This window comes from Tamandua tetradactyla, chromosome 3, assembly GCF_023851605.1.
Source record: "Tamandua tetradactyla isolate mTamTet1 chromosome 3, mTamTet1.pri, whole genome shotgun sequence".
NCBI classification, from domain to species: domain Eukaryota; kingdom Metazoa; phylum Chordata; class Mammalia; order Pilosa; family Myrmecophagidae; genus Tamandua; species Tamandua tetradactyla.
Window position 1 is genome coordinate 9,738,784 of NC_135329.1, and position 17,688 is coordinate 9,756,471.

General features: G+C 40.0%; 1 protein-coding gene and 1 pseudogene across 1 annotated transcript in view; one reads left to right on the forward strand and one right to left on the reverse strand.

Moving 5' to 3' along the window:
- The window catches only part of RAB10 (RAB10, member RAS oncogene family), a 114,298-nt gene that overhangs the window by 35,069 nt on the left and 61,541 nt on the right, over positions 1–17,688 (forward strand). The gene's annotated exons all lie outside the window — the stretch shown is intronic.
- Positions 1,457–3,134, reverse strand: LOC143676960 (dynactin subunit 4 pseudogene; annotated as a pseudogene).

A 17,688-nucleotide genomic window follows, 5' to 3' on the forward strand; every position in this document is an offset into this window, starting at 1 on the left:
TCTCTACTTTGATACCATTTTCCTCCACTGGCAAATAGGGAGTGATGGCTTCACAGTAGGCTCTAGCAGGTAGTGAATTAAGAATTAATTTGACACTCTGTGGGTTCACAAAAAATTAAACACTTCTTATAGCCTACAAGTCTGTCATTATCCAACTCCCCTACCACAACTCCTAAAAGGCTAAGCCATTTATTATTGTCATAATATTACAGATGAATATTTTTTCTTATATTGCAGCATTTATATTACTCTGTAGGAATATTGTTTCATAAGAATACAATTTAGTGTCTTTCAAAGGTTTCCCAAAATTTTTTATCTTTCAAGGTGGTACTGCAAGTTACTATGTCCTGTCTGTATTCTAGATTACATTATGCATTAATTTTAAGACCTCAAATTAAAAACACAATCAGGATAAGCAAGTAATGTCTTTTCCCCAAAGTCTGCTGGACATATGCTAACAATACACGTGATGAAAATGTGCAGCTGGGGGTATACTTTGTCCAGTCTCATTTTAGAAAACATCACAGAAATTAAAGTTAGCAAACCAACTCTAGGATATCAAGTACAAACAGCATGTGTGCTGTCAGGTCAGTATTCTAGAATATCTGCTGAACTATTTCATGGTTTACAATCAAAATGGCCTTCTTTGATATATAATAAAAGTCATAAACACAGGAATGCAAAAGGTTCTCTTTCTTAATATTCCATTTTGGATTCAAGAGATTATAATCATTAATTTCCCCTTAAAATCAACGGAAAGAATGTTAGTTTAAATCATGCCTAAAAATCTAACCTTAATAGTATTTTCTGCACTTGGGGAGTACACTTTTCCCCCTCTTTCCAAGTCCCAAATACTGAAAGCAAGTTATTCAGTTAAAAAGGGAGAGCAAAGGATTGGTAGTAATGTATAAGGCATACAAAGGTTGCCTCTTTGTGGCAGCATTCCTCCCTGGATATTGTGGCAACATTTAAATAAATGGAATTTGCCACTTCCTTGATATGATATGTAATTGCTTGCTTCTCAAATTGTTAAAAAAGAAAAGCTACTTATTCTACTGGGAAATATTTTTAAGAGCACAATGAATAAATAAACATGTCCTGTATTATCTTCACTTAGACGAGGGCAAATGAAGTCTTAAGAATTTCACAGATTTCTTCCAATCATCACAAGGCTTAAGACAATGTTGCAATTCTATTATTTCTGGTAAATGAAAATCTGTGGGAGGATAGGAGCCAAGTGAAGGGATGTTTAGACAGTTGGATTATATCTAATGGAATGCAGAAAGCATGTGATACACTGAGATCAATGTTGGATCATTAATAGTAGGCCCACCTTTGGGTTATCATTTTATGTTTCATACTTGAGATTCTGACCCTTTGTGAGATCAGATCAGGAGATTGCGCAGATCAGGCGGTAAATCTAGTGCCAGTCCAAGAAACAGTCACCCCCTTTCTTGGGATGGGACTATGCTATGATTCGTCAACGTGCAGGGTTCAGTGAGTGAGATACAGACTTTCTGGTGCTACAGAAGTGAGACTAAGAGGAACAGCAGTTACCCTGTGTTCCTAACGCCTTGTCTACTCCTCAACTCTCCTAGGAATAGGATTCAGATGTGCAAGGGTACATTGTTATAAACAAGGCCTAACAAGCAGCAGCTTCCACATTTTAACATGGGTTCATGGTGATACCGTCCTTTGGGATCTGCCTGCCAGTGGAACCTTTCAAGGAAGAAGTGGGCCCAAGCTGTGTTCCACATGCTGCGTGAGCCAGATGACTTCTGTGCCCTGATCACTTTCTTCGATGGGGCGGATAGGGGCTGCCAAGTTTTTAAAATCATGCTTCATCTTAAAGCACACGGTCACTTCACCATCCTCACGTTGTGGGGTAACTTTGATGAAAATACCCACTTTGTTGGCCTTTCTGAAGGCTATAATGTCAGGGTCATCCTGAAAGTCCTGGGGTTCTGCCAACTCATCATATTCCGCTGCAGCATCCTTGCCAGCTAAAACAAGCTCTTTGGGAGGCACCACCACCTTAGCAGTGCTGTTGACATTATCAGGGTCTCCCTCCTCATATTCCAACAATGTCACATGGGTGAGGTTCTCCACTGGATTTGTAAGAGTTAGGAGGACCTGGCTCTCCTTCATGTAGCGAAGGTTGGGAATTGACATGATTCTCACTTCTGGGATATAATTGACAGCCACAAGTTGGATTTTGAATTTGATAGATGTTGGATTAAATTCTGGCTTGCTCAAATTATGTTCACATTTCCGACAACGTAGGGACCGTTTGATCAGAAGATGTTTATGGCGAGGATAGATCTGTGAAGCACAAACTGGTTGAAAGTCTGGCTGTAAGAGGCGCTGCTGAAGAGTAGTGACCTCTGTTAAATTTATTGGTCTTGTATAGTAGTCTTCAGGTAGGGGTTCCACTTCGTCTACAGCCTGAGCTAGTTCAATCTTTATCTCTTTTTGGTCCTCTCCTTCTTTAAGGGAAAGTCCAGCAAGGGTACTGATGGATGCACCAGCTCGTGGTCGCTAAAGCCTGGTTCCAAGACCATATTTGTCCGAAAAAGCCAGAGGCATATAATTTCGACATCGTGCTAGTTTCTTGCGCTCTCGTTCAACCTTCTCTTTCTGAGCAAGCTGTTGGTAATATTCTATCAGTTTGTTCATCCTTTGTGTGTAAGGATTTTCAGGTTCTTGCCAACCGCCACTGGCCACAGATTTGTCTGCCATGCCCACATCTCTAGATGTCCAGCGACAAAATCCACATGCCAGGTAATAGGCTTTCTTCATGGTGGTCTTGGCTGGGTCATCTGGGAGCTGCGTGGAGATACTTGTTGCCCGGGTGGAAAGGGTATGCATGCAGCCAGGACAGTCAAAGCAGTTGGCGCATCTATTCTTTTTCAGTTTGGCTTCAGCCGACGGCATATTTTCTAAGCAACTAGGACAATAATGGGAGTCCACCTCGTGAGACACACATTCCAGCGACCGAAGTTCACTACAATAACGGCAAAAGTAAAGCTGCGAGAGCGGGGCCCGAACTTTCTTTTCTCCCTGGACTAGATAGAGAACCCGCTCCGACTGCAGCAGAGACGCCATCTTGAAGACGGAGGAGTCAATGGGCGAGCCGCTGTCCATCTATTTCTTCTTGAGTCAAAGTTGGTTGTTCATGTCTTTCCAGGAACCCGTCCATTTCCTCTAAATTGTTGTATTTATTAGCGTAAAGTTGTTCATAGTATCCTGTTATTACCTCCTTTATTTCTGTGAGGTCAGTAGTTATGTCTCCTCTTCCATTTCTGATCTTATTTATTTGCATCCTCTCTCTTCTTCTTTTTGTCAGTCTTGCTAAGGGCCCATCAATCTTATTGATTTTCTCATAGAACCAACTTCTGGTCTTATTGATTTTCTCTATTGTTTTCATGTTTTCAATTTCATTTATTTCTGCTCTAATCTTTGTTATTTCTTTCCTTTTGCTTGCTTTGGGATTAGTTTGCTGTTCTTTCTCCAGTTCTTCCAAGTGGACAGTTAATTCCTGCATTTTTGCCTTTTCTTCTTTTCTGACAAAGGCATTTAGGGCAATAAATTTCCCTCTTAGCACTGCCTTTGCTGCGTCCCATAAGTTTTGATATGTTGTGTTTTCATTTTCATTCGCCTCGAGGTATTTACTAATTTCTCTTGCAATTTCTTCTTTGACCCACTTGTTGTTTAAGAGTGTGTTGTTGAGCCTCCACATATTTGTGAATTTTCTGGCACTCCGCCTATTATTGATTTCCAACTTCATTCCTTTATGATCCGAGAGATCATTGTTGTGAATGATTTCAATCTTTTTAAATTTGTTAAGACTTGCTTTGTGACCCAGCATATGGTCTATCTTTGAGAATAATCCATGAGCACTTGAGAAAAAGGTGTATCCTGGTGTTGTGGGATGTAATGTCCTATAAATGTCTGTTAAGTCTAGCTCATTTATAGTAATATTCAGATTCTCTATTTCTTTATTGATCCTCTGTCTAGATGTTCTGTCCATTGATGAAAGTGGTAAATTGAAGTCTCCAACTATTATGGTATATGTGTCTATTTCCCTTTTCAGTGTTTGCAGTGTATTCCTCACGTATTTTGGGGCATTCTGGTTTGGTGCATAAATATTTATGATTGTTATGTCTTCTTGTTTAATTGTTCCTTTTATTAGTATATAGTGTCCTTCTTTGTCTCTTTTAACTGTTTTACATTTGAAGTCTAATTTGTTGGATATTACTATAGCCACTCCTGCTCTTTTCTGGTTGTTATTTGCATGAAATATCTTTTCCCAACCTTTCACTTTCAACCTATGTTTATCTTTGGGTCTAAGATGTGTTTCTTGTAGACAGCATATAGAAGGATCCTGTTTTTTAATCCATTCTGCCAGTCTGTGTCTTTTGATTGGGGAATTCAGTCCATTAACATTTAGTGTTATTACTGTTTGGATAATATTTTCCTCTACCATTTTGCCTTTTGTATTATATATATCATATCTAACTTTCCTTCTTTCTACACTCTTCTCCATAACTCTCTCTTCTGTCTTTTCGTATCTGACTCTAGTGCTCCCTTTAGTATTTCTTGCAGAGCTGGTCTCTTGGTCACAAATTCTCTCAGTGACTTTTTGTCTGAGAATGTTTTAATTTCTCCCTCATTTTTGAAGGACAATTTTGCTATGATATAGGATTCTTGGTTGGCAGTTTTTCTCTCTTAGTAACTTAAATATATCATCCCACTGTCTTCTAACTTCCATGGTTTCTGCAGAGAAATCTACACATAGTCTTATTGGGTTTCCCTTGTATGTGATGGATTGCTTCTCTCTTGCTGCTTTCAAGATCCTCTCTTTCTCTTTGACCTCTGACATTCTAACTAGTAAGTGTCTTGGGGAACGCCTATTTGGGTTTAATCTCTTTGGGGTGCACTGCACTTCTTGGATCTGTAATTTTAGGTCTTTCATAAGAGTTGGGAAATTTTCAGTGATAATTTCTTCCATTAGTTTTTCTCCTCCTTTTCCCTTCTCTTCTCCTTCTGGGATACCCACAACACGTATATTTGTGCGGTTCATATTGTCCTTGAATTCCCTGATACCCTGTTCAAATTTTTCCATTCTTTTCCTGATAGTTTCTGTTTCTTTTTGGGATTCAGATGTTCCATCCTCCAAATCACTAATTCTATCTTCTGTCTCTTTAGATCTACCATTGTAGGTTTCCATTGTTTTTTCCATCTTTTCTACTTTATCCTTCACTTCCATAAGTTCTGTGATTTGTTTTTTCAGTTTTTCTGTTTCTTCTTTTTGTTCAGCCCATGTCTTCTTCATGTCCTCCCTCAATTTATCGATTTCATTTTTTAAGAGGTTTTCCATTTCTGTTTGTATATTCAGCATTATTTGTCTGAGCTCCTGTATCTCATTTGAACTATTGGTTTGTTCCCTTGACTGGGCCATATTTTCAATTTTCTGAGCGTGATCCGTTACCTTCTGCTGGCGTCTGGGCATTTAGTCAGATTTCCCTGGGTGTTGGACCCAGCAGGTTGAAAGATTTTTCTGTGCAATCTCTGGGTTCTGTTTTTCTTATCCTGCCCAGTAGGTGGCGCTCGTGGCACACGTTTGTCTGCGGGTCCCACCAGTAAAAGGTGCTGTGGGTCCTTTAACTTTGGAAAACTCTCGCCGTGGGGGAGGTTTGCCAGCCGAAGTGTCTTGGAGGAGTGCCAGCCGGCCCGGGAGTCCGAACGCGGGGAGGGTCGCTGGCCGCCGCAGCCTGTGAGAGCGCCTGTCCGAATTTCCTAGTCAGCCCGGGGCGCCAAGCGTGCCGGGAGGGCGCCGGCCGCCACTGCCCGGGAGAGCGTCCGTCCGAATTTCCTAGTCGGCCCGGGGTGCCAAGCGTTGCGGGAGGGCTCCGGCCTCTGCAGCCCAGGAGAGTGCACCATTCCCAGCCGGACCGGGGAGTCACATTTTTGGAAGGGACCCCCCCCCGTTCACCTTTCTGCACGGCCTGGGGATTTCCGATCCAATTCTCTCAGTTGATCCGGGCGGCCGCGTGTGGTGGGGGCACCAGCTGCCGCGGCTTTAGGGGACCGCCTGCCCAATTCTGCCAGCTGGCCTGGGAAGGAGGAAGGGAGGGACTCCGGCCGCTTGCCACTCCGCCCGGGAAGCCCACGCCCCTCAGCGATCTCACTGGAGCGGGTTCTCTCAGCCAGTCAGCCGTTCCAGGATGGGGTACGCTGTCTTTTTGATCTCTGTCGTGGCTCCGGGAGCTGTTCTGTATCGTTTTTACTCCCCTAGTTGCTGTTCTGGAGAAGGAACTAAGATCCTCGCGTCTTGCTAAGCCGCCATCTTCTCCGAAAGTCTCTACTGTTCACTTTTAAAAAAAGGAAAAAAGATCAGTTGTGATGATAAAAAGGTATTTAAGCCCTCTAGCCTCCTGTATTCAGGAGTGGCTAGAAGGAAAAATATGAGAGGATCGTATGGTAGCCCATGATAAACTCTGAAATCTATCCTGTAACCACTTTTTGAAGAGTGCTTTGAAAACTGTTTTTTATTTCTTTTTTTAAAATTTTTTATTAATTAAAAAAAATTACAAGAAGCACAAACATTCCCAACAGCTTTTTTATTTCTTTGCTTCTTATATATGTTATACTGTACAATAAAAAAAGTTTTAAAAAACACAAAAGCAAAAACTAACGAATAGGTGGATATAATTGATAATCTTGGAAAGGCTGGTCCCTCTGAGTTCCCGGATTTATCTGGCCTGGAAATCCTCTGGAGATTATAGGTTCCAGGAGAGCAAATTTAGGACCTGAAACTTGTATAGGGTCTCAATTTGGGTCCTAAGTGTTCTTTTGTATATATGTGTGTGTGTGTGTATATATATATGTATATATATATGTATGTGTATATATATATAGATATTTATTTTTAAACGTTTTAAAATTGTGAATATAACATATATACAAAAAAAGCAATAAATGTCCAAGTTCATTTTAATAAGTAGTTATAGAACAGACTTTAAACTTTGTTCCATAATTTTTCATCTTTTCTTCTAGCTGCTCCAAGACACTGGAGACCAAAAGAAATACCAATATAATGATTCATCAGTTATACTCATTTGTTAAATCCTACCCTCTCTGTTATACTCCTCCTTCTCTCTCTCTCTCTCTCTCTCTCTTTTTTTTTTTTTTTGTGAAAAATAACATATAGCATATATACAAAAACAATAAATTTTAAAGAACATCGCAACAGTTAGTTGTAGAACAGATTTCAGAGTTTGGTATGGGTTGCAATTCCACGATTTTAGGTTTTTACTTCTAGCTACTCTAAGATAGTGGAGACTAAAGGAAATGTCAAGATAATGATTCATCAGTCATACTCATTTGTTAAACCCTACTGTGCTGGTTTGAAAGGAAGTGTGCCCCCTAAAAAAAGTCATGTTTTAATATAAATCCCATTTCATAAAGACAGAATAATCTCTATTCAGTACTGTATGTTTGAAACTGTAATGAGATCATCTCCCTGGTTGATGTGATTTAGTCAACAGTGGTTGTTAAACTGGATTAAGGGATGACATGTCTCCACCCATTTGGGTGGGTCTTGATTGGTTTATTGGAGTCCTATAAAAGAAGAAATATTTTGGAGAATGAGAGACTCAGAGAGAGCAGAGAATGCTGCAGCACCACGAAGCAGAGAGTCCACTAGCCAGTGACCTTTGGAGATGAAGAAGGAAGACGCCTCCCAGGGAGCTTCATGAAACCGGAAGCCAGAAGACAAAGCTAACAGATGACGCCGTACTCACCATGTGCCCTTCCAGCCAAGAGAGCAGCCCTGACTGTGTTTGCCATGTGCGTTTTCACTTGAGAGAGAAACCCTGAACTTCAGCGGCCTTCTTGAACCAAGGTTTCTTTCCCTGGATGCGTTTGATTGGACATTTCTATAGACTTGTTTTAATTGTGGCATTTTCTCGGCCTTAGAACTGTAAACTAGCAACTCATTAAATTCCCCTTGTTAAAAGCCATTCCGTTTCTGGTATATTGCATTCTGGCAGCTAGCAAACTAGAACACCTACCTTCTCTGTATAATTCCACCATTACCTTTGATCTTTCTCATACTCTTTAGGGGTATTTGGGCTACGCCCATTCTAACTTTTTCATGTTGGAAGGGGCTGTTGATAATATGGAATAGTGGGATGGAACTAGCTGATATTCTGCAGAGGCTGGCCCCTCTGCATTTCAGGGCTTTATCCAGTCCAGGGACCCTCCTGGAGGTTGTAGGTTTCTGGAAAGTTACCCTATACTGAAGAATCTTATAAAATGACATAAGTGTTCTTTAGGATTGAGGGGAATGGTTTTGGTTGGTGTTTGGCAAGTTAATACAGGTAGCAACGTCTAATTGAAGCTTGCATAAAAATGACCTCCAGAATAGCCTCTTGACTCTATTTGAACTCTCTCAGCTGCTGATACCTTATTTGTTAAACTTCTTTTCCCCCTTTTGGTCAGGGTGGCATTGTTGATTCCACTACGCCAGAGCCAAGCTCATCCCTAGGATTCATCTTCCATGCTGCCACGGAGACTTTTCACCCTTGGATGCCTTCCCTCTAAAACACTTTTAGAGGGAAGGCAATGATTTCACTTGCAGAATTAGGCTTAGAGAGGGGCCACATCTGAACAACAGAAGAGGTCCTCCAGAGGTGACTCTTAGGCATACGTATGGATAGGCTAAGTTTCTCTTCTACATACATAAACTTCACAAGAGCAAGTCTGAAGATCAAGGGCTTGACCTGTTGATTTGGATGTCCCTAATGTGTGACACAGCACCCAGGAGTTTCCCAGTGGTAAAGTTTAATAGTTCCATATTTTTTCTCCCATCCCTTAAGGGACTTTGCCAATACTTTTTGATTGTCTGCTTTATATTCTGGGATATATCCAGGCATTACATAAAAACTATACAGGACTAAAGGCTCTCATTCTTATTCTGGGCTACCTGTGTTTGGATTGTTTAATTGATCTTTGCAGACAGGTTGAGTTGATGTGCTGCAGAAAATTTAGGTTCTAGACCTTTCTTCCTTTGGTCTCAAAGAATAGATGAAGTTCTAAAATACAGACACTATCTTCCTTCCCTTGTATTCTGAATTATCTTACTCCTGACCTGGTTGCTTCATTCTTATCTCTAAATACCGGGTTATATATATATGAAACAGCCCCTCAAAATCCATGAATAACATTATAGTGGTAATGTTATTCATGTGACTGCTATAAGAGGTTGCAGTCTAGGCCTTAGTTTTCTTCTAAGTATTTTTTTTTATTGTAAACAGCAAACATGCCAACATTTTTGACATACAAACATTCTTGACATCGTTACAATTAGTGGCTCACAATATCATCACATAGTTGTGTATTCATCACCATGATCAGTTTTTTGAACGTTTGCATCTCTCCAGCAAAAGAAATAAAAAAGAGAAAACTCATACATACCATACCCTTTACTCCACCTTCTCACTAAACATTAGTATTTCAGTCTACTCAATTTATTTTAACCTTTGTTCCCCCAGTATTTGTTTATTCTTATCCATATTTTTTACTCATATGTCCATACTGTAGATAAAAGGAGTAAGAGACGCAAGGTTTTCAAAAGCAGTTTTCTTATAAGTATTTCTAAATGAGATCATAGAATATATTTGCTCCTTTGTTTCTATAAGAACCAGTGTCTTACAGGTTCATTCACATCATTGCATGCACATAACTTTGTTCCTTTTTGTAGCAGCACAATGTTCAATCATATGTATACACCATCGTTCACCAGTCTACTTCTCAGTCAGTACGTCTTTCAACTCTCTCCTTCTACTGAGCCTGCTGCATAATATCCAAAGTCAGCAGTCCATCAACACTCTCAATTTTAGATAATTTCTTTGTTCCCAAGAGAAAGATAACCAATAGAGACACCCTCTCCAAATAGAAAATCCAAACCTCTCCCTGACTCTTATCTCTCCTCCTGTTATGTACCTCTGGTATTGCTGTAGCACTGTTGTTTTCCTATTAAACATAGCCTATAGTATGCAATAACAGTTTTCCTCCTATATCCCTACACTCTTTGTGCAAGATTCATACCTAGGCTTTCTTAAGAGTTAACAAGATGTTGTTGGTGAGGGTTTAGCAAACCATGGCAATAAGCACTATCTAACTGAAGTTTGCATTAAGATAGGCTCCAGGATAGCCTCTATTTGACCTCTGTTAACCACTAATGCCTTATTGTATTAAACTTCTTTTCACCCTTTTGGTCAGGAAGGCATTGCCAATCCAATGTTCCCAGACCAGACTCATCCCTGGAGTCACACTCCAGAGTCACCCCTCATGTTGTTGGGGAGAATTTTACCCCTGCATGTCATGTCCCACATAGAGGAGAGGGTGATGCTTTTCCTTACAGAGTTAGGCTTAGAGAGAGGAAGGCCACATCTGAGCAACAAAAGAGGTTCCTTGGAAGCAACTCTTAGGCCTTGTTATAGCTATATATATAATATATATATATATATATATTTATTTTTTTTTTGTCTTTCAGACCCTCAAGATACTCTACCAGTACTATTTAATTATCAGGGCACATAGTGTGAGATGTATCCTGGTATTACAAAATTAAGCTGTACAGAATTACAAGACCTTGTTCCCATGCTGGGCTCCAGGAATTTGGGTTGTTTAAATGAGCTATTCAGACAGGTTGATTTAAGATTGTGTGTAACAGAAAATTTAGATTCTAGACATAATAAACCTCTCTGTCTTTAGTTTTATAGTTCTAGAGTACATACACTATCATCTTTTACTCTGTGTTCTGATTTAGTTTAGACCCAGCCAGATTGGCTTTGTTTTTTTGTTTGTTTTTTTCTGTATGTTGTATAGCAGGGGTCACATTTCATTCTTTTACCCTGTCAGTATCCCGTTATTACAACACCATTTGTTCATTTGTTTGTCTTGGGGAAGTGCATGGGCCGAGTATTGAACCTGGGTCTCCCACATGGCAGGTAAGAATTCTACCACTGAATTACCCTTGTACCCCCCTGTTTCGTTTTTAACTCTAATTGAGGCCTGATATTTTTTTTCAGTTACTTAAACTGTTATTATATACGGCTCTGCTAACTTCCAGGGCTGCGGCACTCCATTCCTAGATCTTAGGTGTCACAGAGTTACTTGAAGTTTCAGGGAAATACCAGTTGATACACATATGATTCAGTGTCTTACAGTCTAGAAATACATTTACAACTTCAGGCTAAGCCACAATTTTATTGTATTTTCTGAAAGAAACCTTAGCATATTTGTTCTTTTGCTTCTGGCTTATTTTGCACCGTACGTTGTCCCCAAGGTTTATTGGGTTCGTTGCGTGCCTCTTGATGTTCTTCCTTTTTTTTTTTAATTTTTTAAATTAATTTTTAAATAAAAAAATATGACAAGAAAGAAACACATTCTTAACATGTGATCATTCCATTCTATGTATATAATCAGTAATTCACAATATCATTACATAGTTGCATTTTCATCATCATGATCATTTCTTAGAACATTTGCATCAATTCAGAAAAAGAAATAAAAAGACCACAGAAAAAGAAAACAAAAACAGAAAAAAAAATTTTTACATACCATACCCCTTACCGCTCCCTTTCACTGATCACTGGCATTTCAAACTAAATTTATTTTAACATTTGTTCCCCCTATTATTTATTTTTATTCTATGTGTTCTACTCATCTGTTGACAAAGTAGATAAAAGGAGCATCAGACACAAGGTTTTCACAATCACACAGTCATATTGTGAAAGCTGTAACATCATACAATCATCCTCAAGAAACGTGGCTACTGGAACACAGCTCTACATTTTCAGGCAGTTCCCTCCAGCCTCTCCATTGCATCTTGAAAAACGGGGTGATATCTACTTAACGCATAAGAATAACCTCCAGGATAACCTCTCGACTCTGTTTGGAATCTCTCAGCCATTGACACTTTGTCTCATTTCACTCTTCCCCCTTTTGGTTGAGAAGGTTTTCTTAATCCCTTGATGCTGAGTCTTAGCTTATTCCAGGGTTTCTGTCCCACATTGCCAGGAAGGTTCACACCCCTGAGAATCATGTCCCACGTAGAAAGGGGGAGGGTGGTGAGTTTGCTTGTTGTGTTGACTGGAGAGAGAGGCCACATCTGAGTAACAAAAGAGGTTCTCTTGGGGATGACTCTTAGGCCTAATTTTAAGTAGGTTTGACCTATCCTTTGTGGGGTTAAGTTTCATGTGACGTTCTTCCTTTTTGTAGCTGCACCATATTCTATCATATAAATATATCACAGTCCACCATTCTACTTCTCAGTCATTGTTTTTTTGTGTGTGTTGCTTGTTTGTTTTGCATGTACAGGCACCAGGAATCGAACCCGGGTCTCCCCCATGGCAGACGAGAGCTCTGCCTGCTGAGCCACTGTGGCCCAGCTTCTCAGTCATTGTACCCTTCAGCTCCCTCCATCTATTGGGCATCATAGATAATGTTCACAGTAAACAGACCATGTCTTACAGTATCCTCACTTGATTGTATAATCAGCAACACTCTCAATTTTAGACGGTTTTCATTGGCCCATAGTGACAGAAATTTCAAGCACAATTATCACCAACTATCAAGTCAAAACTACCTCTTATCACTGTGTGTCCCCGCCAATTAGTTGTCCCTGGTAGTGCTGTGGTACTGTTGATGTCTTCCTTTCCTGTTAACTATTATACATAGCATGCATTTTTAGTCTCCCCCCATACCCTTCTGCTGTCGACTTTTTGTCCACTGTTGAACCAATGAAATAGTTCGTGTTTATAATTATAGATTTAATCAGTGGGATACATGGCACTGTACATCCCCTTTCAATTGTATTTATCTTCAGTATGGTAATGTCACTTATAACCTGCTAATTAGTTACCATCACTTCTATCTGTTCCTTTGCATTTAGGCTCAGCTTCATTGGGTAGCCGTTCCCCCATCTCTAGCTTTTGTGTACCCGTAGGTCTGCTGTATTCTACAGTGTAGTCTCTGAGGTTACCTTTACCAGACTCATAATAGCGAATTTATACAGTATTTGTCCTTTTGTGTCAGACTTACTTCACTCAGCACTATGACCTCAAGATTCATCCACATTGTCTTGTGCTTCCGGACCTCATTTCATCTTACTGTTGAATAATACTCCATTGTATGTATATACCCCATTTTCTTTATCCACTGTCTGTTGATGGGATTGTTTGTATCTTTTTGCAGTTGAAAATAGGGCCGCTATGAACATCAGTGTGCAAATATTTGTGTCACTGTTTTCAGCTCTTCTGGATATATACCAAGTATTGGTATTGCCAGGTCATAGGGCAACTCATTATTTAGTTTTCTGAGGAATCGCTGAAGTGTTTCCCACAGCAGGTGTACCATTATACATTCCCACCAACAGTGAATAAGTCTAGTTTCTCCACATCTTCTCCAACATTTGTAGTTTTGTTTGTTTAATAGCAGCCATTATAGGTATGAGGTAATATCTCATTGTCATTCTTGATTTACAGTCCCCTTAGCTAATGAAAATAAGCATCTCTTAAGTGTTTTTTTTTTTAGCCATCTGTATTTGCTCTTCAGAAAAGTGTCTGTTCATATCCTCTGCCCATTTTATTATTTGGCCAGTCCTTTTGTTGTTGAGCATTATGATTTCTTTATATACACAGGATATCAAGCCTTTATTTGATAGGTGGTTTACAAGTATTTTTTCTATTGTGTTGGCTGCATCTTTACCTTTTTGACAAAGTTCTTTGAGGCACAGAAGCTCTTGATCTTAAGGAGTTCCCGTGTATCTATTTTTTCTTTGGCTACTTATGGTTTAGGTGTAAAATTTAAGAAGGTACCTCCTATTGCAACATCTTGAAGATGTTTCCCTGTATTTTCTTCTAGAAGTTTTATGGAACTGGCTCTTACATTTAGGCCTTTAATCCATTTTGAATTAATTTTTATACAGGGTATAAGGTAGGGGTCCTCTTTCATTCTTTTGGCTACTGATATCCAGTTCTCCCATGCTTGTTTCTTGAAAAGGCTATTCTGTCCCAGTTTAGTGGATTTGGGGGCCTTATGGAAGATCAGTGTCCATAAATTTGGTGGTGTATCTCCCCACTCTTGATTCAGTTCCATTGGTTGATACTTTTGTCTTTGTGATGGAACTATGCTGTTATGACCACTGTGGCTTTAAAGTGATAGTCCTCCTACTTCACTTACTTTTTAGGATATCTTTAGCTGTTCAAGGTCTCTTTCTTTTCCAAATATGATAATTAACTTTTCCAAATCTTCAAAGTAGGTTGTTTGAATTTTGATTGCTATTGCATGGAATCTGTAGATCAATTTGGTTAGAATTGACATATTAACAACATCCAGCCTTCCTATCCATGCGCATGGAATAGTGCATTGTTTTTGCTGTCAAGTGTAATACATTTGATCAGAATATGCCTCAGATGAATGCAGAAATGTGCACATACCAATTCATTTCTCATTCTTGCTCTTGGCAGAGTTTGGCCAAGGGAAATTTTTGAGGCTGTATGCTGTCTTTGTATATTTTGTCCCTTCTTCACAATTCTGCATTTCAGCCCATCCATATACCACATTTCATCAAGCTACTTTGATCTATTTTAAGGACAAAAGTCAATATTTACTATAGTTGTTTTTAAGAATTTAACATGCCTTTTAAAAATAATAGTAGTATTTTTAGTGCCCTGAACAAAGTTTCATATAATTTTCTTTAACCCTGCTTATTTTTATTGTGTGATTTTGCAGAACATGAGGTTTTCTCAGGAACATATATATTACATTGTAATAGAAATTCTTGTTTTATCCCTTAACTGTAACTTAATATGAGGTTGCCAAAAATTGAATTTAGCTTTAGTTCTGCTATCAGGAATTTTTTAAATTTCCCAAACATTCTCCCCTTTTATGTATTTCAAAAATTAAAAATCAGTGGAAGTATAAAGTTTTTTTTTCTGTTTGTTTGTTTTTTGGCATGGGTAGGCACCGGGAATCGAACCCAGGTCTCCAGCATGGCAGGTGAGAATTCTGCCTGCTAAGTCACCGTCATACTGCCTGATGAAGTTTTAACGTAGGCTAAGTGCACGCAACCTGAAATCAGACTGACATGGAATTGAGTCCTGGGTTTGCTACCTGTTATCCTGTGATCTTAAGTAAATTGCATCAGATTTTCTCTTTTATCAAATAGGCATCATTATCTCAGAGGATGTGGGGGAGTATTAAAGAGAAAAAGTACATGTGAAGAGCTTAGCACAATTAGTAATGATCCAGTGAATGTTATTAGTGTTACTGCTATTATTGTTGCTGTAGATTTTTTTTTTTTGGTATGCTGTTTGGCGGGGTTACATTTCATTATTTTTCCATATGAGTATCCCGTTATTGCAGCACTATTTTTTTTTTGGCTTAATAATGGACATTTATTAGCTTACAGTTTTGAGGTTGAGAAAAATGTTCAAATCAAGGCATCATCAAGGTGGTGCTATCTTCATCAAGAACAGCTCTCAGCAATTCTTAGCTTCTCACTCACATGACAAGGTACAGGCAGCATCTTTTGGTCTCCTCCTTCCCTTCCAGATTTTGCGGATTTCAGTTTTTGCTTTCTTAGTACCTTTGTTGTCTCTCTGTGCATTCATTCTGTTTATACATTCCTTCTGTAAAAGGACAAAGGACCATCCTAAATGAGGTATGTCACATCTTAATTGAAGTTGCCTCATCACAAGATTCTTCTTACAATGTTTTTATAAACACAGGAATGAATTAAATTTAAGAAAATGTTTTTCTGAGGTACATACAATTTCAAACCACCACAATACCATCTCTATTTTATGTAGAGCTAGGGAGTGCGTTAATTAATTGTCTTCCTCAGTTTATTCAACAACACCTGATTCTCTAGGATCCTTTCTGCCTTCATCTTTCTCATCATTCTAATTTTCATAACAGAAACACCATCATGATCATTCTCATCCAAGTGGACTCCAGCGTATGCACATTTTGAGGATATTTCCTACAAAGCCAACACTTTTTCTAGTGGACATCTTGTATATTTCCACCCTTATGCCCATGGTGCTGGTTGACCAGTTAGTGTGCCAGGAATTCATTTCCTTTGGAAGTTGTACTGCCCAGCATTTCCTTTACTTGACTTAGGTGGGGGCTGAGTTTTTCTTCCTAGGACTCATATTCTATGACTACTGTGACTATCTGCATTCCTCTGCACTGGCATCATGGGATGCAGGTCTTCTTGTTAAGTGTGGTGGCATCTTCATTGTAAGACTCTATAAATGAGTTCTTTCTCACCACCATCACCATGAAGTTCCTTTTCTGTGTCTCAAGAAATAACCCTCTTCCTCTGTGAGGTCCTCATGCTTCTCAAGTTTTCATTTGATGGAATATTATGAAGCAGTTAGCTAAAATGATGTCCCAAGACATATCACAGGGTGGGCCACGGTGTCTTAGTGTGGAATCCTCACCAGCCATGCCCGAGACCCGGGTTGGAGTCCCAGCGCCGTGAACTGCTCCTGGGACTTGTAGTCTCATGCAGGTAGACGCAAGCCGTGCTGAACGCCGTCATCAGGTCACTGGACAGGAGCTCTCTTGCAAAGCTGGAAGTGCTCGGCCTGCAGCGTCTAGGCGATCTCCTGCTCGCGACCGCCGGGTGGCGTGGGCGGCGGCGGCTGCGTGGCCGTGGACAATCCGGCGGTCAGACTGTCCAGCCCTTTCCTGGTGTTGAATTTCCTCATGGTCTTGGCTAGGCCCCCTCCCGAGGGTTCCAGTGGCCCCAGGGCGCGCACGGGAAATGCAGCGACGTTGGCCCCGTGACCGGCTGCCCGCTCACTTGGTCGTGACTGGGCCCCGTGCAGCCCTCACAGCTCCCACTCTGGCTCCCTGTCCCGCCTCAGCTTCGGTTGTGGCGGCCCGGCCCCATGCAAGCCGCCCCGCCCCTGACTGGACTGCCGCGGCTCCGTGAGGGTCAGCTACCTGCGCCAACGCCCACCAAGCCACGACCTGCAGCACTATTGTTGTTGAATTTTTTGTTTGTTTGTTTATTTTTTGGGAAGAACATTGATCGGGAATTGAACCTGGGTCTCCCACGTGGTGATTTTTATTTTATTCCTCAGTTATGGAATGGAAATAATAGTATGAACTGGAATTATTTTGAGAATTTAATGAATTAGTTCATGCAAAGGCTTGGGTCAGTGCCAGGCATGTTGTAACTTCTCAAAGTGTTAACTAAGCTGTTGTTAATATTATATGAAGGAATGTTTAGAGGAAACATTTTTCACATTCTGCATATACCTGAAGGAACTAATAATCCGTATTTGGAAACTGATTCTCATGATGGCTAGAAGTTGTAGTTATTCCTGTTGCCACTTGATGGTGCTTCTGCGATGTCATTAAAACAAATATGCTGCCTTATACTGTTTCTCTTCTTCCTGAGCAGGTGAAAAATTGGTGAATGACTTAGACTGTGGAAAATTGAAATACTCTTTTGGGCTGAGATCCCAGGAATCTGTAAAAAGTGGGAATTTACTCTAATGTGTCTTTTTATAAGCAAAACCTAAAGAAGATCACTGGTTGGATCAAACCCTATGATTGCTTTCTTTAGTCTGTAGTTATTAAGCAAATTGATAGGGTTGG